This window comes from Protopterus annectens, chromosome 2.part2 (genome assembly GCF_019279795.1).
Source record: "Protopterus annectens isolate FY-2018-M chromosome 2.part2, PAN1.0, whole genome shotgun sequence".
Taxonomy (NCBI): Eukaryota; Metazoa; Chordata; order Ceratodontiformes; family Protopteridae; genus Protopterus; species Protopterus annectens.
Genome location: NC_056730.1, coordinates 48,831,765 through 48,851,889, shown reverse-complemented (window position 1 = coordinate 48,851,889; position 20,125 = coordinate 48,831,765).

The following is a 20,125-nucleotide window of genomic DNA, read 5'->3' as shown; positions in this document are numbered from 1 at the left end:
CTATTTCTGTGGCCTTTCCAGTTGTTGTAGATGTCTTGTGAGGTACATACCAAAAGGGGCGTTGTACTCTATAATGGGTCTAACGAGTGATGAGTAGAGGGGAACAGTGACCTCTTTTTTTCCTGGGTGAGAAACCTTTTGTGATGAGGTGAGCCACATAGAAGGATTTCCTGACCACTGTGGCAATGTGTTTATTGAAGGAGAGACTACTGTCCACCTCTGTCCCAAGGTCTCTTATCACACTTTTGGCGTTAAGTTGACTACCACTTATGTGGTAGTTCATGGGTACAGAGTTTTTACCAAAGGAGATGACAATGCACTTTTTGGTATTGAGCTTCAGGCCATGGCTTTGACACCAGCCATCTGTCTCACTGAGGCCCTTTTGTAGTATGTCCACATCGTTAGGAGTTTCAATTATGGCTCCTAGTTTTCAGTCATCTGCAAACTTTGTTAGCCAAAGACCTTCTGGGTTAGCCTGTACTTCAGAGAAGTAGATACCAAACAGGAGAGGACCCAGGATTGAACACTGTGATACTCCACTTGTCACTGGTCTGAAGTCGGATTTGGAGTCTGCTACTTTTACAGTGTGAGTTCTGTCCGCGAGTCAGTTGGCGACACATCTTGTGACGTAGAGATTTATACCTAGTTTAATGAGCTTATCTATAATTCCAGAGTGGGGGATGGTGTCGAAAGCCTTGGCAAGATCCAGATAAGCTGTGTGAATCACCTTACCCTCATCTATGGCTTTGGTGACTGCTTCAAAGCAGTCTGTCAGGTTTAGGAGACATGATCTGCCTTTTACAAACCTGAACTGGGTAGGGTCCAGAGTTTGGAGATTGTCAATGTCTTTGTTTATGAGTTCCATGATGGTACGTTCCACGGCCTTGCAGACCAGGCTCATCAGGCTAATGGGGCGATAGTTCTCGGGGTCTGTCGTGGCTCCCCCTTTGTGGAGTGGGATAACCATCGCGGTGCACCATTCAGTGGGCACAAAGCCTGAGGTGAGGCTATGACTGAACATGGTACTTAGGTAGGGTGTCAATTCATTCTGTAGTTCATGTAGAACACAGCCTGGGATATTGTCAGATCCCATGGATGCTGTGTTCTTGGCTTTGGACCGTGTGTTTTTTACCTGTGCAGCCGTGATTACAGGAACTTTGCATTCTTCCGGTATAGAGATGTGCCCTCTAGGGAGTGAGAGGGGGGTAAAGTTAGCACTGAACCTATCTGCCAGGATGCTGGCAATATCAGTTGGTTCTGTATATTTAGTACCATTGTGCTGTAACTCAGAGCAGATCTGAGTGTTGCCAGTGAAATTCTTGACATGGCTATAGAATGCTTTGTGGTTGTCTTTAGATTCAGTGGCAATTTTGTTTTCATAACTAGCTTTGGAGGATTTTATGAGGGAACTCAGCTTCTTACTGAGGTTGACCAGGGAGTTCCTCCACTCATGGGATTTTACTCTTTTTTGCAACAGTTTCTTTCTTCTGTTGTAGTTTATGTCAGAGGACCACCAGATTGGCTTCCTTTTTTTGGAGGATAGCATCTTGGTTCTGTTAGGGATAGCATGATCCATGCACTCGTGTAAGTACTTATAAAGTGCATTTGTGTAGGATTCAGCAGTCGTAGCTCTATTGTCCGTCTGCATGGGTGTCATGAAGTTTGCCACTTCTGTCTTAAGAAGTGTGAAGTTGACTTTGTAGAAATTTTTTACAGTGTTTTCCCTAATTGGGGGTGGGGACGGGATGTGGATGTCTAGGGTGATTAGCTTGTGGTCAGATCTGACCAACAAGGAACTGACCTCTGGTGTGGAACACCGGTTGCCCATGTTGGTAATGACCAGGTCTAGGATATTGCTGCCCCTGGTGGGGGTGTGAATAAGTTGATCCAAGGCGTTGGAATTTATGAATTCCAGAAAACGTTGAGCAAAAGAGTTGGTACATGAGTAGTTTTCCCAGTTAATGGTGGGGTAGTTGAAATCGCCCATTATTAGTGTGTTGGTTTGTACCCTAATACTTTCCAGCGTATCAAGAAATGAGGGGTGGGAATCTTGGGGCATGGTGGGGGGTCTGTAGCAAGCTACAATTTGGATTGCGGTCTTGCCAGAGTTAGTTGCACTTGGATAATCTCGGATGCATTATGCTGTGCAACTAGCCTGGAGGTGTGGATATCCTTAATGAATATGGACATGCCTCCACCTTTAGTGCTTTGTTCTGGGTTAGGTGGCCGAAAGGTGTGGTATGAATTATAGTCTGGTAATGCAGGAGTGCTCTCTGGAGCTTTGAACCAGATCTCTGTAACTGCACAGATGTCGATATTCTCCATTTTAAGGAGTGCCTCGAGTGAGTGCATTTTGAGGTTTAGACTTTTAGCATTGAGTAGCATTACCCTCAGATTTTGCTTCCTTGTACCTGTTACAGAGGTGAATTTGTCATTTGAACCTTGCCTAAAAAAGGCACTATAGGTGTGGCAAGAGCCTTAGCCAGTATCCGGAATCCCAACAGCGACAGGTGCAGGCTATCTCTGGCAAAGCATCATGGTCTGTCGATCATGTCATCCCAGGCAGACAAATATTGGATCCCCTTAGAATGAAACCAGAAGCTTAGCCAATTGTTGAAGTCAATCATTTTGTCCTTGTACTGTGGTACCATTCTGGGTGATGGCAGGATGCTACTCAGGGCTAGGGTCATACCTGCCTGGGCTACAAGATCGGAGAGCTCCTCCATGTCTCTTTTCATGTAGTCCAGGGAGGTACATCGCAGATCATTCACACCAGCATAGACAATGACAGTGTCATATTTGTACTTTTTGTGGAGTGACCTGAGTGCGTGTGTTATGTGGTGGATCCTGGCACCTGACAAGCAGCTGACAGTAACTTTCTCCTAGTTTAGCCTGGTGAGTGGAACTTCAGTGTGCCTGACTATAGAGTCACCTATGACTAGAGTGTTGGGTACGTTATGCCTTATAGGCTGTGGTTGAGTGGCACACTGAGTTTGTGGGCTATGTGTCATTTGGGTTGTGTTGGGGGGATGGAGTTTGCTTGTGTTTCTGCTTTGGAGGTCCCTGATGCTTGGGCAGATTTTTATTGAGAGCCTCTGCGAGTGTAGGTGTGTGCTTTCTGTTTCTATGTGTGTGTTTTGGTGGTGTAGATTTTCAGGGACTATGTGATGAGTGTGGTGTGGTGCAAGTGTTATGTTTTAAGGAAGTACCACCCTGCGGGTCTTTTTCAAAGGATGGAATGGACAAATTGTTGAAACCTATATGGTGGAAACCAATTCAGTCTGTCTGACCATTCTGCTGGAGATCATGGTACAGTAGGGATCAGGGAATTCACCCTTTTCCCCACTGTAATGTGATTTTAAAGTTGGTATACATAATTAGTAAGGCGTATGGGGGTGCAGGGGGGATGGCCCCCTGCAAAAACATTATTTCTGTTGTTTACGGATGTTGTTGTGGTTTATGTTTTTTGTTGAAGGACTGAATTGTCAAACATATGGTCTGGACCATATTGGTGTTGGCAATTTGTCCATTTAGTCTTTTGAAATAGGCATTCCTTCTTTGAAGGTTGTGCGTTAGGCCCGGCAAGCCAGCACTATCAGTCAAAGTCTACTGCCAATCATTAGCGGACCGGAGATCCGCTGTGGCGACCCCTAACCCGGAAAAGCCGAAAGAAACAAACAAAAAAAGAGATCCAAACCTATTTGTTGATTTACTTGACAGTTAGATAAGTGGGCTTATGCTGCTGTATGAACCCAGGTACATCCAAGATATAACAACAATAATAACCGCAAGCAATACCAAAACTCTCGCATATACCAGAATATGTATAAGCAGAGAAAAAGACTGAATAAAGGAGTGCAAATAATACAGATATATCTAAGCAATTAATATGATAATATGGCAACACCTACAGTTAAAATTGTTTTAGCAGTTCAAAGGGAATAGTTTGTCAAAGTGTTGGATGGCAGTTGCAGGAACTTAATTTTGCTATTTGGCTGACTTTGTATTGTATGGCATTTTTTGTCATTTAATTTTGGCCATGGCTATGACATGAGCAAGCTGTTTGGGAAAGACACTCTTGGAAGATTCTGGAGAATTTATGCTATAGACTTTATATCCATGCCAAACTTGGTCAGCCACAAACCCAATATGTTAGCTTTGACCCCAAAGAAGTAAATGTCAAAGAAGCGTGTACCAAGGTCTGAATCTTAGGGCATACAACTAGTGACAGGCCTTTTGTAGGAGGCACAGCTGCCTAAATAATTACCTGACTTCTAGTTGTGAGCCAATGTGCTATCCAAAATGCTGTGTAGGGTTTAACATTTCTCTGGGGAAGTTTATCAACAAAACCTGTGTCTGTGATCGTGTTAAATGCTTTTGTTAGGTCTAGATATGCATATAGATTTTCCCTCATCCATTCCTCAGTAACCTTGAAGAAGTTGACTGGATTAAACAGGCAGGATCTGCCCTAGACAAATTGAAACTGGCTGTGGATCAAGAATTTTTAGGATACCTGTACCCTTATTTACTAATTGTAGATGGGGTCATGTGAACTGGGGATATATGGGGAGAGGGGAAGTTAGAACTACTAATTTTATCTGCAGTAGAGATGGTTATAGACTGAATAGATGATATAATTGGGTCTATATTAGATCATCAAAAATTCAGTTTAGCAAACGGCATTTTCGGTGCACTTACATCGAACATTCTGTTCGTCGAACTGTTCATACTGAGATTGTGGTACACTGAAGATCGGAAAATTAGACCTTTCCATACAGTAGTATGATCTCTGAGTTGGTATATATAATTAGTGGGGGGTAGGGGGCATGGAAGTGGAATTCAGTGAACGGCATTTCTGATTAAATGCCGATCTTTGAAGTGGGGTTTTGCCGATTTAATATAGACCTATTTAATTTACTATATGCTCCATGAAATGGTGGGGATTGTTTCTGAGGTTTCTTAAATAGTTAAAGAAGATTTTATGGTTGTTTTTTGCCTGGGTGGCTATTTTTACCTCATATCTGTTTTTCTTGATTTGATCAGATGAATGGATACACTTAATTTCAGGCTATCTTATAGGTTCATAGGTTGGTACTAGGCTATCGGCCCTAAGGCCTATGCAAGCCTAGCCATAACAATTCCCTGGAAATTTTTTCCCACAATATTTACTTCTCTGGGCCCCTGTCTAGCAGGGCGACTGACATGATCACAGGGGTGAATTTCCTATCTCCCATCCAATCATCAAGGTTCCTATTGAAGAGGCCCAATGAGGCACTCTGCTTGACATATATGCAGTCTAGTCTATTCCAGAGTATGGGGAGTCTCTGGGTCAGGAATCTATCCCTCCATCATGTTTTGTTCATTGTGATGATAAGGTTTAGATCCCTGGAGCATGTGGCTCTGAGGGATTGGGATTTCTTTAAGTGGAACATGTCCAACAGCTCAGGGTTTGACATGGCCTTGTATGTTAAGCAGAGATCGCCTCTGAGTAGATGATATGCCACAGAGTATAGCTGGAGTTTTTTTTAGACGGTCAGCATATGGCATCTGCTTTAGGCCTGTGATTCTTTTAGTGAGGTATTTCTGTGGCCTTTCCAGCTGTTGCAGATGTCTTGTGAGGTACATACCAAATGGGGCATTATACACTATAATGGGTATAATGAGGGATGAGTACAGTTGGACAATGACCTCCTTTTTTCTGGATGAAAAGCCCTTAGTGATGAGGTGTGGCACATAGAAGAATTTCCTGACTGTTGTGGCAATGTGGTTATCGTAAGTGAGACCACTGTCCATTTGTGTCCCTAAGTCTCTCATCACACTTTTGATGTCCTGCCACCTATGAGGTAGTTCATGGGTACATGTTTTTTTCCAAAGGGGATAACTATACATTTCTTGGCATTAAGCTTGAGCCCATGGCTCTGGCACCAGGCATCTGTTTCTGTAAGGCCCTTTTGTAGAATATCCACATCATTTGGGGATTTAGTAATGGCTCCCAGTTTGCTTTCATCTGCAAACTTTGTTAGCCAGAGTCCCTTAGTGTTGGCCTGTACTTCAGAGAAGTAGATGCCAAACAAGAGTGGTGGCAGGACTGAACCCTGAGGTACTCCACTTGTCACTTGTCTGGAGCTGGATTTGGAGTCAGCTACTTTTACAGTCTGGGTTCTGTCAGTAAGCCAGTTGGCAACCCATCGAGTGACGTAGGGATTTATGCTCAGCTTAGTAAGTTTATCTATGATTCCAGAGTGGGGGATGGTGTCAAAGGCCTTGGCGAGGTCCAGATAGGCTGTGTGGACCACCTTACCCTCGTCCACAGCTCTGGAGACCGAATCAAAGAAGTCAGTCAGATTCAGGAGACAAGATTGGCCCTTCACAAACCCAAACTGGGTGGGGTCCAGTGTCTGGAGGTTGCCAGTGTCTTTGTTTATAAGTTCTATGATAATGCGTTCCATGCCCTTGCAGATCAGGCTTGTCAGACTGATGGGACGGTAGTTCCCAGGATCCAAGACGGATCCTTCCTTGTGGAGCGGGATAAATGTAGCTGTGCGCCACTCAGCGGGCATAAAGCCTGAGGTGAGGCTATGATTAAACATGACACTTAGGTGGGGTGCCAGTTAATTTTGTAGTTCATGTAGTACACAACCTGGAATGTCATCTGGTCCCATGGATGCTGTATTCTTAACTTTGGAGAGTGCTGTTTCTACCTGTGTGGCTGTGATTATCGGAATTTGGCAATCTTTTGGTATTGAGATGGGCCCTTTAGGGAGTGAGAGGGGAGTGAAGTTGGCACTAAATCGATCTGCCAGGATATTGGCAATATCCTTGGGATCAGTATATTTAATGCCATTCTGTTGTTCCTCAGAGCAGATCTGAGCATTGCCATTTAGATTCTTGATATAACTATAGAATGCCTTGTGGTTGTCTATGGAATCTTTGGCAATTTTATTTTCATAACTAGCTTTTGAGGATTTTATGAGGGATCTCAGCTTCTTACTGAGGCTGGTGAGGGAGTTTTTTGCATCCTGGGATTTTCCTCTTTTCTTCAACAGTTTCTTCCTTCTGTTGTATAGTTTGTTTATAGCAGGGGACCACCCGATTGGCTTCTTTTTTTTGGAGAAGAGCATTTTGGTTCTATTTGGTATGGCACGATTCATACACGAGTGGATGTGCTTGTACAGTGCCTTAGTGTAGGATTCTGCAGTCGAACTTCTAGATCCCGTTTGCATGGGTGTTGTGAAGTTTGTCACTTCTGACTTCAATAGCATGAAGTTGGCTTTGGAGAAGTTTTTTAAGGAGGTTTCCTTGCCGGGGGGTGGGGGTTGGATGTGGATGTCAAGGGTGATTTGCTTATGGTCACACCTAACCAATGAGGGGGTGACCACTGTTGTGGAGCATCTATCTCCCATATTGGTAATGTCCAGGTCTAGGATATTGGAGCCCCTGGTGGGACAATGGATTAGTTGATCCAGGGCACTGGAATTTATGAATTCCAAGAACCGTTGGGAAAAGGAGTTGGTACCCGAGTAGTTTTCCCAATTAATGGCAGGGTAGTTGAAATCACCTAGTATTAGGGTGTTTGGTTGTATCTTAATATTTTCCAGTATGTTTAGGGAGGTGTAGTGGGAATCTTGGGGTATGGTGGGGGATCTGTAGCAAGCTACAATTTGGATTGCAGTCTTACCTAGTGTTAGCTGCACCTGGAGAATTTCAGATGCATTGTGTTGGTCAACTAGCCTGGAGGTGTGAATATCCTTGGTGAATATGGACACTCCTCCATCTTTAGTGTTTCGGTCTTGGTTTTGTGGCTGAAAAGTGTGGTACGAATTGTAGCCTGGTATTGCAGGGGTGCTCTCTGGAGCCTTGAGCCAGGTCTCAGTCACTGCACAGCTATCGATGTTCTCCATTTTTAGGAGTGCCTCGAGAGAGTGCATTTTGAGGTTTAGACTTCTAGCATTGAGTAGCATTACCTTCAGATTTTGCATGCTTGTATCTGTTACAGTGGTGGTTTTATCCTTTGAACCTTGCCTAAAAAAGGGACTATAGGGGTGGCAAGAGCTTTAGCCAGTAACCTGAATCCCAGGGGTGACAGGTGCAGACCATCTCTGGCAAAGCATCGTGGTTTGTCAATCATGTCTTCCCAGGATCCCCTTTGAATGACACCAGAAGCTTAGCCAATTGTTGAAGTCAATCATTTTGTCCTTATACTGTGGTATCAAGGCAGGATGCTACTCAGGGCTAGTGTCATATCTACCTGGGTCACATGATCAAGAGCTCTTCCATACCTCTTTTCATGTAGTCCAGGGAGGTACGTCTCAAGTCATTTACTCCAGCATGGACAATGACAGAGTCGTATTTGTACTTGTTGTGGAGTGACTTGAGTGCATGCATTATGTGGCAGATCCTGGCACCCGACAGGCAGCTGACTGTAATTTTCTCCTTATTCAGCATGGTGAGTGGGACATCAGTGTGCCCGACTATAGAGTCACCTATGACTAAAATGTTGGGTACATTGTCTTGCCTTAGGGGCTGTTGCTGGGTGGCACACTAGTGTTTTGAGCTATGTGTCACTTTGGTTGTGACTGGTGTTTGTTTGCGTTTTGGCTTTGGAGGTCCTTGTTGCTTGGGCAGGTTAATGTTAAGGGCCTCCGCATATGTGTGTTTGGTGTTGCTATGTGTGGGAGTTGATGGTGTGGGTTTTGAAAGGCTATGAGTTGCTAGAGGTGTAATGCAGGTGTTAGCCTTCTCCTCTTGACTGTCTAGCACAGTCTTGACCGGAGAGAGCTTTGCTTCCAGTTTGGCTATGTAAGTGCATCTCTCGCAGGTTGTAGTGTTGGGTGGTAGGAGGAGAGGATTGTCTGTGTACATGAGGCAGTTGCCGCATTGCCCCAGTATGCCCAGATTCACCAGGTGGACAGGAGAAATCACCGGAAGCTGACCCTTGGGCATGTCTGTTTAGGTGCTTTTTTGTATGGTTTAAGAGCTGTTTTCCCTTACCTTTGCAAGGTGCTTTGCAATTGTAGGCTGTTTAGTGCCTATGATTAATTTCTCCTTATTGACAAGCAGAGCTGAGTGCTTGTATCAGTTTCAGGCTTCCTAGTGCTTCCCAGCAGGTTCTAGAGCAAGTGCTAGTCACAGGGGTTCAGATTTTAGTGCTACTACTGAGAAACCAGCTAGTTTTAAGGGAACAGTTGAAGAGCAGACTTTCTGGCACCTGGAATAGTTTAAGTGTAGCCTCGTAGTGCTGCACAAGTGAAAAATGTGCAAACACACGCAGTTTTAAGCCAAAAAGTTGAAAGGGATAGAAATAAGCCCAAAAAGGCTAATAAAATTACAATTTCAAAGCTGGAAACCACTCCTCTAGTGTTAGATATGCAGTACAATGCTCACCAGTCCCATTGGTAGGCAGTAGGACTTCCCTCTGCCACAGCAAGGTCTGGATAGCTCTAAGCACAGAAAATAAAGTCCTAAGACAAGCAAGGCCTGGGATATGGACTGGCTAGAAAAGGTGGGAAACGAGCAAACAAGATAGTATATATTTATTTTTTTTTGTTGAAACAGGCTAAACAATGCAATAATACAGTAAATAAACACAGAAAAATCTAGCACACTTGAGTGTGTAGTCCTAAACAGTAAATGCAATTAAAACTCTACAAAATTAGCAATTTAAAACTTTTTAAATGAAGCAAGGCAAGTGCACAACTGAAAAGTGGCAGTAATACAGCAGAATAAGTAGCTAGTCTACAAGCTTCGACTACTGGTTGTTTGTACAGAAGGGTACATGACTGAAAAAATCAAACAATTGATGGACAGAAGTTGTGTACCTTCATTATTTTGAAACAGATAGTAAAGAAAATCTTGCCAAGTGATTTAGATATATTACTATGTATAAACATGGGGAAATATGAGAATTTAAAACTTAAAGAAGGAAATAAGACATTAATAATGCGTAAAGAGGAAAGACCTACTAATGCTATCAGAAGCTTTCATACCATAAGTGCTTCATGAGCAGTTTGTAACATGTGTTTTCATATGTCTTGGATGGGCATCTGTTTATTTTCTACATTAATGTTGTCCCATACTTCATACACACATACATGACTGTCTGCACTGTTTTGCCATGTTATATGCAATGGTGAGCTAAGGTTACTTCTCCCACTCCTGAGTTCTACCTTTTGGATATGGGCTCCATTCCATGGTTTGTAAGATGTGTCCAAGCCACGGCTGCCTGTGTTGCAGATGAGTGGGCAAATGTCATGCACATACTTCTTGGACAGCATACCATTACTTGGTGTGACATTGAAGCCTTGTACTTGATGGAATGTGTGCACTCAAGAAGAGTGAATGCTGTTAGTACCTCACAAGCTGCTTCCACAATATGTTATTTGGAGTGTGTGCATACATATGCTTCCACATATGCTTCCATTGTTGGTTAAGGTATGTATTCCCCATATTTTTTGTCCTAACATAGGATTCCATATTACACATTCATTGCTCATGTTAGGATCACATTACAAGTTGTAAAAGGTGTGGAATGTGGTATTGTGTTTTGCCGTTATTTAGATCAGAAACAGTTGCCATTGTAATAGTGGTGTATACACTGTTGTAGCCACTGTAGGGTAATGTTTCAGACATGTCCCTACTGTAAGCCACTTGTCCCACAATTATGTTCGTCTCTGTCCACACATCTTGCACTGACAGGTTCTTAGGTATACTGCAGGACTCTTTCATACCCTTCAGATATGCCACCATGGTGACCACTGTGATGCAGTGCAGTTAACAGCAAGAATAAGTGAACATGTACAACATGCATTATGAGTAGGTGTGTTAAATGCATGGCAAATACCATGGCCATAACATGCCTGGTGTATTGGCAAACCTGAAGAAAACAACTCCATACTCACCAGCTACTGGCTACTGCCCCAGTTGTATATCAGAGGGACCTACATAGTTGTGTGAGAGCTGTAATGTCAGTAGCCACACCTGTGGCATTGGTACAGGGTGGGAGCAGCATTTTATTTATTTATTTTATTTTATTTTACATTTGTTGACCGGGCTAGTCTAGCTGGATATATGTCCATTTTCAGTACAGGCCCAGGGAGAAAAGCTCCACATAGAAGACTTACACAAACAGTACATTAAACGTTAATTACAAGAATCTTGTGAGATGATAACATGTGTTCCAAGGTAACAAAAACATATAAAAAATTATTTTATTTATTTATTTATTTATTTTGTACTATGAGAAGAGGGAGAAGGATTTAGAAGTATGTGGTAGACACACACATCAAAGTGATGAGCAGGAATAAGAGAACAAAGTAGTTAAAAATGGGATTGGAAGAATTAGGTGTAGGGTAGTAAGTTGTTGATAAGACAGTAGGATGGCCAATTCAGTTGTTCCTAGTTACAGTAAGTCAGCCTAAATGGTAGTGGACTTAAAGTTGCAGAAAGAGAGATGTAATAAAAAAAAGATGTTGGGCAAGACTAACAGTGGGAGATACATTAGTCAGGGTTAGTACAGGGACATAGCCAGTGAGTTGTAAGGTATGATTTAAGTTTCTTTTTAAATAGTGAAGTTGAAGAAAGAGATGTAAGTTCACCAGGAAGTAGGTTCCAGCTTTTGCCTACAGTGTTAGTGAAGAGGGATTCTCCTGCTTTATTGTTAGATTTTTGAGTAGAGATGAGTAGTTTGTTTGCAGAGCGTAGGTTTGTAAAATTTTTATATGGGCAGATTAGACTTTTGAGAATTGGTGTGTTACTTGGATGATACAAGGTTTTATGGGTAATAGTTAGTTGGTGAAGTAGAATATGGTTCTGTAGTTCCAGCCAACCCAGTTGTTTCAGATTTTGGCAGTTGTGGGATCTAACAGGAGTGCCTGTAGCAAATCTGGCAATGTTGTTGTAGGCGATTGACAGCTTGTTGAGGATGCTTTTTGATAGGTTAGTATATATAGGGGATGCATAAAAGAGTGTTGAGATGAGGTGGGTGTGGGCAATAGAAGTTCTTGCTATGGGAGTAAGGAAAGGTTTAATTCTATAGAGGGAGCCTAGTTTTCGGTTAACTGATTTTATTGTGGTGTTAATATGAGTATCAGAGTTAAGGCTGTGGTCAATTGTCACTCCCAAGAGTTTAGTGGTAGTGTCAGGGGATATAACTGTACTATTTTTAGATTTAATAGTGAAGTAAAGTGGGGGGGGGACTTGAGTGTGGGAGTAAACAGTAGAAGTTTAGTCTTTTTAGGGTTAAGGAGGAGGCAACGCTGTAAAATCCAATCTTTGACAAGTTCAAAGACATTTTGGGTGAGCGACTGTAGTTCAGATGATTCAGTAGCCGAGGAAATTAAGGTAGAGTCATCTGCATATTGAATGGATACAGCATGTGGGATGCTAGTAGACAGATCATTTATAAAGATAGAGAATAGAAGAGGGCCCAGAATAGAACCTTGGGGTACACCAAGAGAGACAGGAAGGTGGGAAGATAGAGTATTGTTCCAGAGTACTGCCTGTTGTCTGTTGTGTAAGTAGGACTTGAACCACTGTAGAGCTTGACTATCAAGTGAAAGGGACTTAAGTATATTCAGTAGAAGGTGATGGTTAACTATATCAAATGCTTTTGAAAGATCTCTGAAGATAGCAGAGGACAGGGTGTTATGGTTACCGTTCTTGTTAATATGGTCAGAGAATGATAGGAGGGCTGTAGTGGTGCTATGGTAAGGTCGAAAGCCATGTTGCAAGTTGGCTAAAAGGTTATTTTGGAGGAGATGGCCTAGCAGTTGACGATGGATGCACTTTTCCAAGATTTTAGCTATGGCAGAGAGTAGGGCAATTGGACGGTAGTTAGAAAGTTCTGTTGAATTATCATCTTTGTGTAGGGGAATTATATGTGAGATTTTCCAGATGGATGGGATGGTGCCTTCAGTGATAGTTCTATTAATTAGGATAGAGATAGAGTAAGCAATAAATTTTGCTGCTATTTGAAGATACTTAGCAGGTAAGAGGTCAGCAGAGGGGGGTAGAGGGTTTAAGCTTTTGAAGGAGAGTACAGATAAGGGATGTAGTCACAGGTTGGAGTTGGAAAGTGGGTGGTGGGTTCTTTAAGGATGAAGAAAGATTAGAGGATACAGGAGGTAGAGAGTTAGCAAGTGACTGGATAGCTTCAGTGAAGAAGGTATTGAAGGAATCAGCAATTAGTTTGGGAGTATTGGTGTTGATTCCAGAGGGGGTTGGTGTTTTAGAGTTGCCGGGATGTAGTAGTCTGTTGATTCCTGACCAGAATTTTAGTGGACTTTGTTGGTTGGAGTGTTGGAGTTCAAAGAAGAAGTTTTTTTTGTCCAGTAGTATAGATGTTTTAGTTGAGTTTTTAAGTTGTTTAAATTTTAGCTGATCTAATGGGGTTTTAGAGGAACGCCATTTGGCCCAAAATTTGTTTCTTAGTAGAATCATTTGCTTAGTTTCCTTTGTAAGCCAAGGTGCAGTTTTGGTACTGCTCCTTCAAGTATGAAAAGGGGCATGGAAATCCAAGATTTCAAGGAACTTAGAGTTGAAGTATGCCACTGCTTCATCTAGTTGCAGGATTTTAAAGGTGACCAGTTGCATACACTCAGTTCATTCTCGAAGTGTTCTGGGTTAAAATGTTTATTGCAACATGATGTTTTAAAAGTTGAAGAACTGGTAATATTAGTCTTATATCGAATTATGTAAGTTAGAGAGTGATCACTAATGTCTGCTGGTAGGATACCTGTTATATATAATGTGGATAGAGTATTTATAAGAATCCAATATAGGGTGGATTCTTTGTTATTAGGTTTATAGATACGAGTAGGTGAAGTGATAGTTTGGAAGAAGCCATAAAGGTTTATGTGGTTAGATGGGTTATTGGAATTACAGGTATTCCAGTCTATATTAAAGTCACCTAGGAGAATGGTTTCTTGTGGGTAGTTAGTGGATAGCCAGCTAAGGATATATTCAAGGGAGGTGATGTTATTACCTGGAAGAAGGTATGAGCATATAATGTAAATGGCCTTACTAATATTAAGCTGGAGCTTAGTAATAAGAACTTCAGCATTGCCATCAAATGGTGGGTGTGAATCAAGTGGTCTAACTTGAAGGCCTGCTTTGTATAATATGGCTACTCCCCCACCCTTTTTGTTAGGGTGATCCATTCTTATAATGCTATACCCAGGAGGGGTGATTTCATAGTCTTGAGTTGTTGGTTGTTGGTTTTAACCATGTTTCGGATAGACAGAGAATGTCAAAGTTATATACATCCAGTAGGGCATGAAGGTAAGTCATTTTGTTATTGACACTTTGTATGTTTAAATGAGATATGAAGAGGGAGTTAGGGGCCCTAGTAGGGGCATGAAAGAGAGAGGGAGAGGGTTCCTCTGGGTTAGCTGGTCTAAAAGAGGATGGGCCAGGATTGGGATGAATGTCACCATCAAGTAGGAGGTGAAGGTGTAGTCTTGGTTTGTGAATTAGAGTAAGATTCAATATGTTATGCACTTTTTTGACTTGGTGTAGTTTGTAGCTAATGTGGATGACTCTATGATACTTTGGGAGGAGGTAATTAGTTACAGAAGTAATGTTGATGTGTTTAAGAGTAGGTGATGAGGATAATGGGTTAGTATCTTTTGTGTATAGCTGGGAGTTAGTGAAGCTAAGATGTTCGTAGGCAGTTAGGATATAAGGAAGGAAAAGGAAAGGCAGAAGTAAGAGTAGTGGTGGGGGGTTAAGGTGAGTTGATATAGGATAAATAGGCATAGTGCTGAAGAAGTAAAGGGTGAAGAGGAAGTAGGCAAGAGTATGAAGTTAATTAGGAAGAGTATTGTAGGATAGGAGATACTTAACGAGATGTGGGATGGGATTGGATCATGGGGAGGTGGGAGTGGTTAGAGAGGTATAAGGCTAGGTGCACTGGGGGTGGGTGAGATTTGGGGGTAGGGTAGGGGAGTGGAGTGAGCCCGCAGGGCGAACGGAGCGGGAAGAACCAGGTGAAGGATGAAAAAAAGAAAATGTAGTGAGAACAATCAGTGAAATACTGACTACTGAGGGTAACTGAAGATACAGGAGAATAAAGGTGGGAGTAGACTTATGTGGAAGTGTGAGGAGGAAAGTAGCTAAGTGAATTGTGGTGGTGAGTTAAAAGGGGTACAATGGGGCTACAAAAAAGAAAGTAAGGAAACACTATTCACTGAGAGTGTCTAATATGAAGCAGTAGGTGGATGTACAAGGAAAGTAACCAGAGAAGGGTACCATCTAGTAGATAAAAACTATACTGCTACGGTAGCTCCTGGAGGGAGATAGGAGGACAAGGAGTAAGGGAGGGAAATAGTACAGTCAAGTACAGAGGCTTCAAGAGGGAGGGGATGGAGGTAAAAAACTAGAGAGGAGTAGGCTGCTGGTTATCCTGGCAGGGAATGGTACATATACACCTATTATGTACAACAGATAGATTAGCATACAGTAAATAACATACTTTCTTGTATCCTTGAGGGGAAGAGTTCAGGGAGAAGTTAGCCTCTATTCCTGACTTAGGAAGAGACAACAGGAGTTTTACTTTAAACTACTGTTTTGAGGTCTTCAGGTAGGGCAGGTTCCCAAACCCTAATTCGGGACAGGTAGGTTGACTAGCTGAATACACAAAGGGAGAGAGAAAAGAAAGTAGTAAGGAAAACGGATTAAACAGCTAAGGTAAAATTAAAGGTCTAAGTCAGATAAAATATATGAGACAATTATACATAAAAATCTTCTAAGCAATGTAATAATGGTATGTTATAAAATGCTCCTTTGGTTTAATTGTGACAATTAGAGCAGTAGTGAAATGATACACAGCTTCAGATTACTGCAACAAATATATACATTGAAATGCTACTTAAAATTCCTGTATCAACTCTTCACATTGAAATGCTACTTAAAATTCCTGTATCAACTGTTAAAGCTATAAGGGGTTCACACATAGAGTGTAAAGTAGTACAGGATAGTAGGCACATATACACTCTAGCCAGGTCAATTCATATGTGTTCAGAACGCTTTATTAATTGGGAAGTCAATAGCTAGGAACATTCAGAATAACTTATTAGGAAACACAGGGGGATACTTTATAATTCCTAAGCTAGGAATATATGGTGTAGTAAGTTTCTTCCAAAAGTTTAAATATAGCAGTATACCCACAAGAAAAATAAATCTTTACAAATTCCTAAGCTAGGGATATATAGTGTAGTAAGGCTAGTCCAGAAAGTTTAAAATATAGCAATAAACACTCAAAAAGAATTAATCTGCTAGGGATAATGAGTACATATCAGATTGGGAAGATAGAGCTGTGCCTATACAAGGCTATGAGCACACATGTAGCATAAAGAAGGGATAAACTCACAAATATCAAATTAGTGTTGTGTCACAAAGCAAAATAAACGGCACAGTAAGTATAATATAAGTGGGGTTTAAGCTAGAATCAGTTCAGGGTCAAAACCCAAAAAGGCAACATATGTAACAATTATGCATATACCTATTTAGCGACTTGTAGCTAAAATAAAAATAAACAGTGCAGTAGCTTTAGCTTTAGTAGTGTGTAAGCTTAAATAAATTCAGGGTCGGAACCCTAAAAAGGCAGCATATGTAACAATTATGCATATACCTATTTAGCGACTTGTAGTTAAAACAAAATAAACAGTACAATAACTTTAGCTTTAGTAGCGTGTAAGCTTAAATAAATTCAGGGAAATATCACTAAAAAGCCACCATAACTATATATTAGGTAGTTTGGTGCTACAGGCATTCTTAAAGTCTAAACGCTAGTCAACAAGGCAATTTCTATTAAAATGAAGGCAAGGGTGCAAGAATGTATACGTGGTATTACCTGCCGATAAGTAAGTCAGCGTTCATCAGCTCCGCGTGTATCAGTCAAAGCAAATAGCTGACTACGACGTTAATGCACACAATATAAGTAAGGTAGCAAGTGGAACAAATAAAGTGGTAAGCAATATACAAGCGGTATTAGAGCCACTAGATAATCCTGGCATTTCAGTACATCAACAGAACAAACCCACAATACTGGAGATTATGCACATCTGTTCATTACTACACTGCAGCAACAGACTATCTTATCTGACATATAGGTTCATAGGTTCATAGGTAGGTACTAGGCTATTGGCCCTATATAAGCCTAGCCAAAGGTACCTTGGCTTTCGCCACCCAAGAAAATTATTTTCCTGCGCCACTGTCGAGCAGAGCCACAGAAGTGATCCCCGGGGTGAATTTCCTATCTCCCATCCAATCATCAAGATTTTTCTTGAACAGTGCTAATGAGGAGCTTTGTTTGATATAGATAGGTAGTTTGTTCCAGAGTATGGGAAGTCTCTGGGATAGGAATCTATCCCTCCAGCATGTTCTGTTTATTGTGGTGACAAAGTTTAGGTCCCTAGAGTGTGTAGCTCATAGGGATTGGGATTTCTTTAAGTGGAGCATGTCTATAAGCTGAGGGTTTGACATAGCTTTGTGTGTTAGGCAGAGATCTCCTCTGAGTAGGCAATATGCAATGGAGTAAAGCTGCAGTTTTTTGAGACAGTCTGCATAGGGCATCTCTTTGAGGTGGTATTCCTCTTTGTGAGGTATTTCTGTGGCCTTTCCAGTTGTTGTAGATGTCTTGTGAGGTACATATCAAAAGGGGCATTGTACTCTATAATGGGTCTAATGAGTGATGAATAGAGGGAAACAATAACCTCTTTTTTCTGGATGAGAAACCTTTTGTGATGAGGTCTGCCACATAGAAGGATTTCCTGACTACTGTGGCGATGTGATTATCAAAGGAGAGACTACTGTCCACCTGTGTCCCAAGGTCTCATCACACTTTCGGTGTTAAGTAGACTACCACCTATGTGGTAGTTCATGGGTACTGAGTTTTTACCAAAAGGAATGACAATGCACTTTTTGGCATTGAGCTTGAGGCCATGGCTTTGATACCAGGCATCTGTCTCAGCAAGGCCCTTTTGTAGGATGTCCACATCTTTTGGGGTTTTGATTATGGCTCCAAGTTTGTAGTCATCTGCGAACTTCATTAGCCAAAGACCTTCTGTGTTGGCCTGCACTTCAGAGAAGTAGATACCAAACAGAAGAGGACCCAGGACTGAACCCTGTGGTACTCCACTTGTCACTGGTCTGAAGCTGGATTTGGAGTCTGCTACTTTCACAGTGTGGGTTCTGTCAGTGAGCCAGTTGGCAACCCATCTTGTGACATATGGATTTATACCTAGTTTAGTGAGTTTATCTATAATTACAGAGTGGGAGATGGTGTCAAAAGACTTGGCGAGATCTAGATAGGCTGTGTGAACCACCTTACCCTCATCTACGGCTTTGGTGACTGCTTCAAAAAAGTCTATCAGGTTTAGGAGACATGATCTGCCTTTTACAAACCCGAACTGGGTGGGGTCCTGAGTTAGGAGATTACCAATGTCATTGTTTATAAGTTCCATGATGATACGCTCCATAGCCTTGCAGATCAGGCTTGTTGGGCTAATGGGGCGGTAGTTTCTGGGGTCTATGGTGGCTTCCCCTTTGTGGAGTCGGATAACTGTCACTGTGGGCCATTCAGTGGGCACATAGCCTGAGGTGAGGCTATGATTGAACATGGTACTTAGGTGGTGTGCCAGTTCATTCTGTAGTTCATGTAGAACACAGCCTGGGATGTCGTCAGGTCCCATGGATGCTGTGTTCTTGGCTTTGGATAGTGTGTTTTTACCTGTGCAGCCATGATTACAGGAACTTTGCATTCTTCTGGTATAGAGATGGGCTTTTTAGGGGATGACAGAGGGGTAAAGTTAGCACTGAACCTATCTGCCAGGATGTTGGCAATATCCATCGGTTCTGTATATTTAGTGCCACTGTGCTCTAACTCAGAGCAGATCTGAGAGTTACCATTGAGATTCTTGACATAGCTATATAATGCTTTGTGGTTGTCTTTAGAGTCAGTGGCGATTTTGTTTTCATAACTAGCTTTGGAGGATTTTATGAGGGATCTCAGCTTCTTACTGAAGCTGACCAGGGAGTTTCTCCAATCATGGGATTTTACTCTATTTTGCAACAGTTTCTTTCTTCTGTTGTAGAGTTTGTTTATGGCAGGTGACCACCAGATTGGCTTCCTTTTTTTGGAGGATAGAAACTTGGTTCTGTTAGGGATTGCACGATCCATGCACTCATGTAAGTGCTTATAAAGTGCATTTGTGTAGGATTCAGCAGTCATACCTCTATTGTCCGTCAGCATGGGTGTCGTGAAGTTTGCCGCTTCTGTCTTAAGAAGCGTGAAGTTGGCTTTGGAGAATTTTTTTACTGTGGTTTCCCTAATGGGGGGTGGGGGAGTGATGTGGATGTCTAGGGTGATTAGCTTATGGTCGGATCTGACCAATGAGGAATTGACCTCTGGTGTGGAGCACTGGTTGCCCATGTTGGTAATAACCAGGTCTAGGATATTGCTGCCCCTGGTGGGGGTGTGGATAAGTTGATCCATGCATTGGAATTTATGAATTCCAGAAAATGTTGAGCACAAGAGTAGGTACATGAGTAGTTTTCCCAGTTAATGGTAGGGTAGTTGAAATCGCCCATTATTAGGATGTTAGGTTGTACCCTAATATTTTTCAGTGTATTAAGAAATGAGGCATGGAAATCCTGGGGCTTGGTGGGGGATCTGTAGCAAGCTACAATTTGGAATGCAGTCTTGCCCAGAGTTAGTTGCACTTGGATAATCTCGGATGCATTATGCTGAGCAACTAGCCTGGAGGTGTGGCTATCCTTAATGAATATGGACACGCCTCCACCTTTAGTGTTTCGGTCCAGGTTAGGTGGCCGAAAGGTGTGGTATGAATTATAGCCTGGTAATGCAGGGGTAATCTCTGGAGCCTTGAACCAGGTCTCTGTCACTGCACAGATGTCGATGTTCTCCATTTTAAGGAGTGCCTCGAGATTTTTGAGGTTTAGACTTCTAGCATTGAGTAGCAATACCCTCAGATTCTTCTTGCCTGTACCTGTCAGGGTGGTGAATTTGTCATTTGAACCTTGCCTAAAAAAGGCACTATAGGGGTGGCTAGAGCCTTAGCCAGTATCCGGAATCCCAGGGGCAACAGGTGCAGGCCATTTCTGGCAA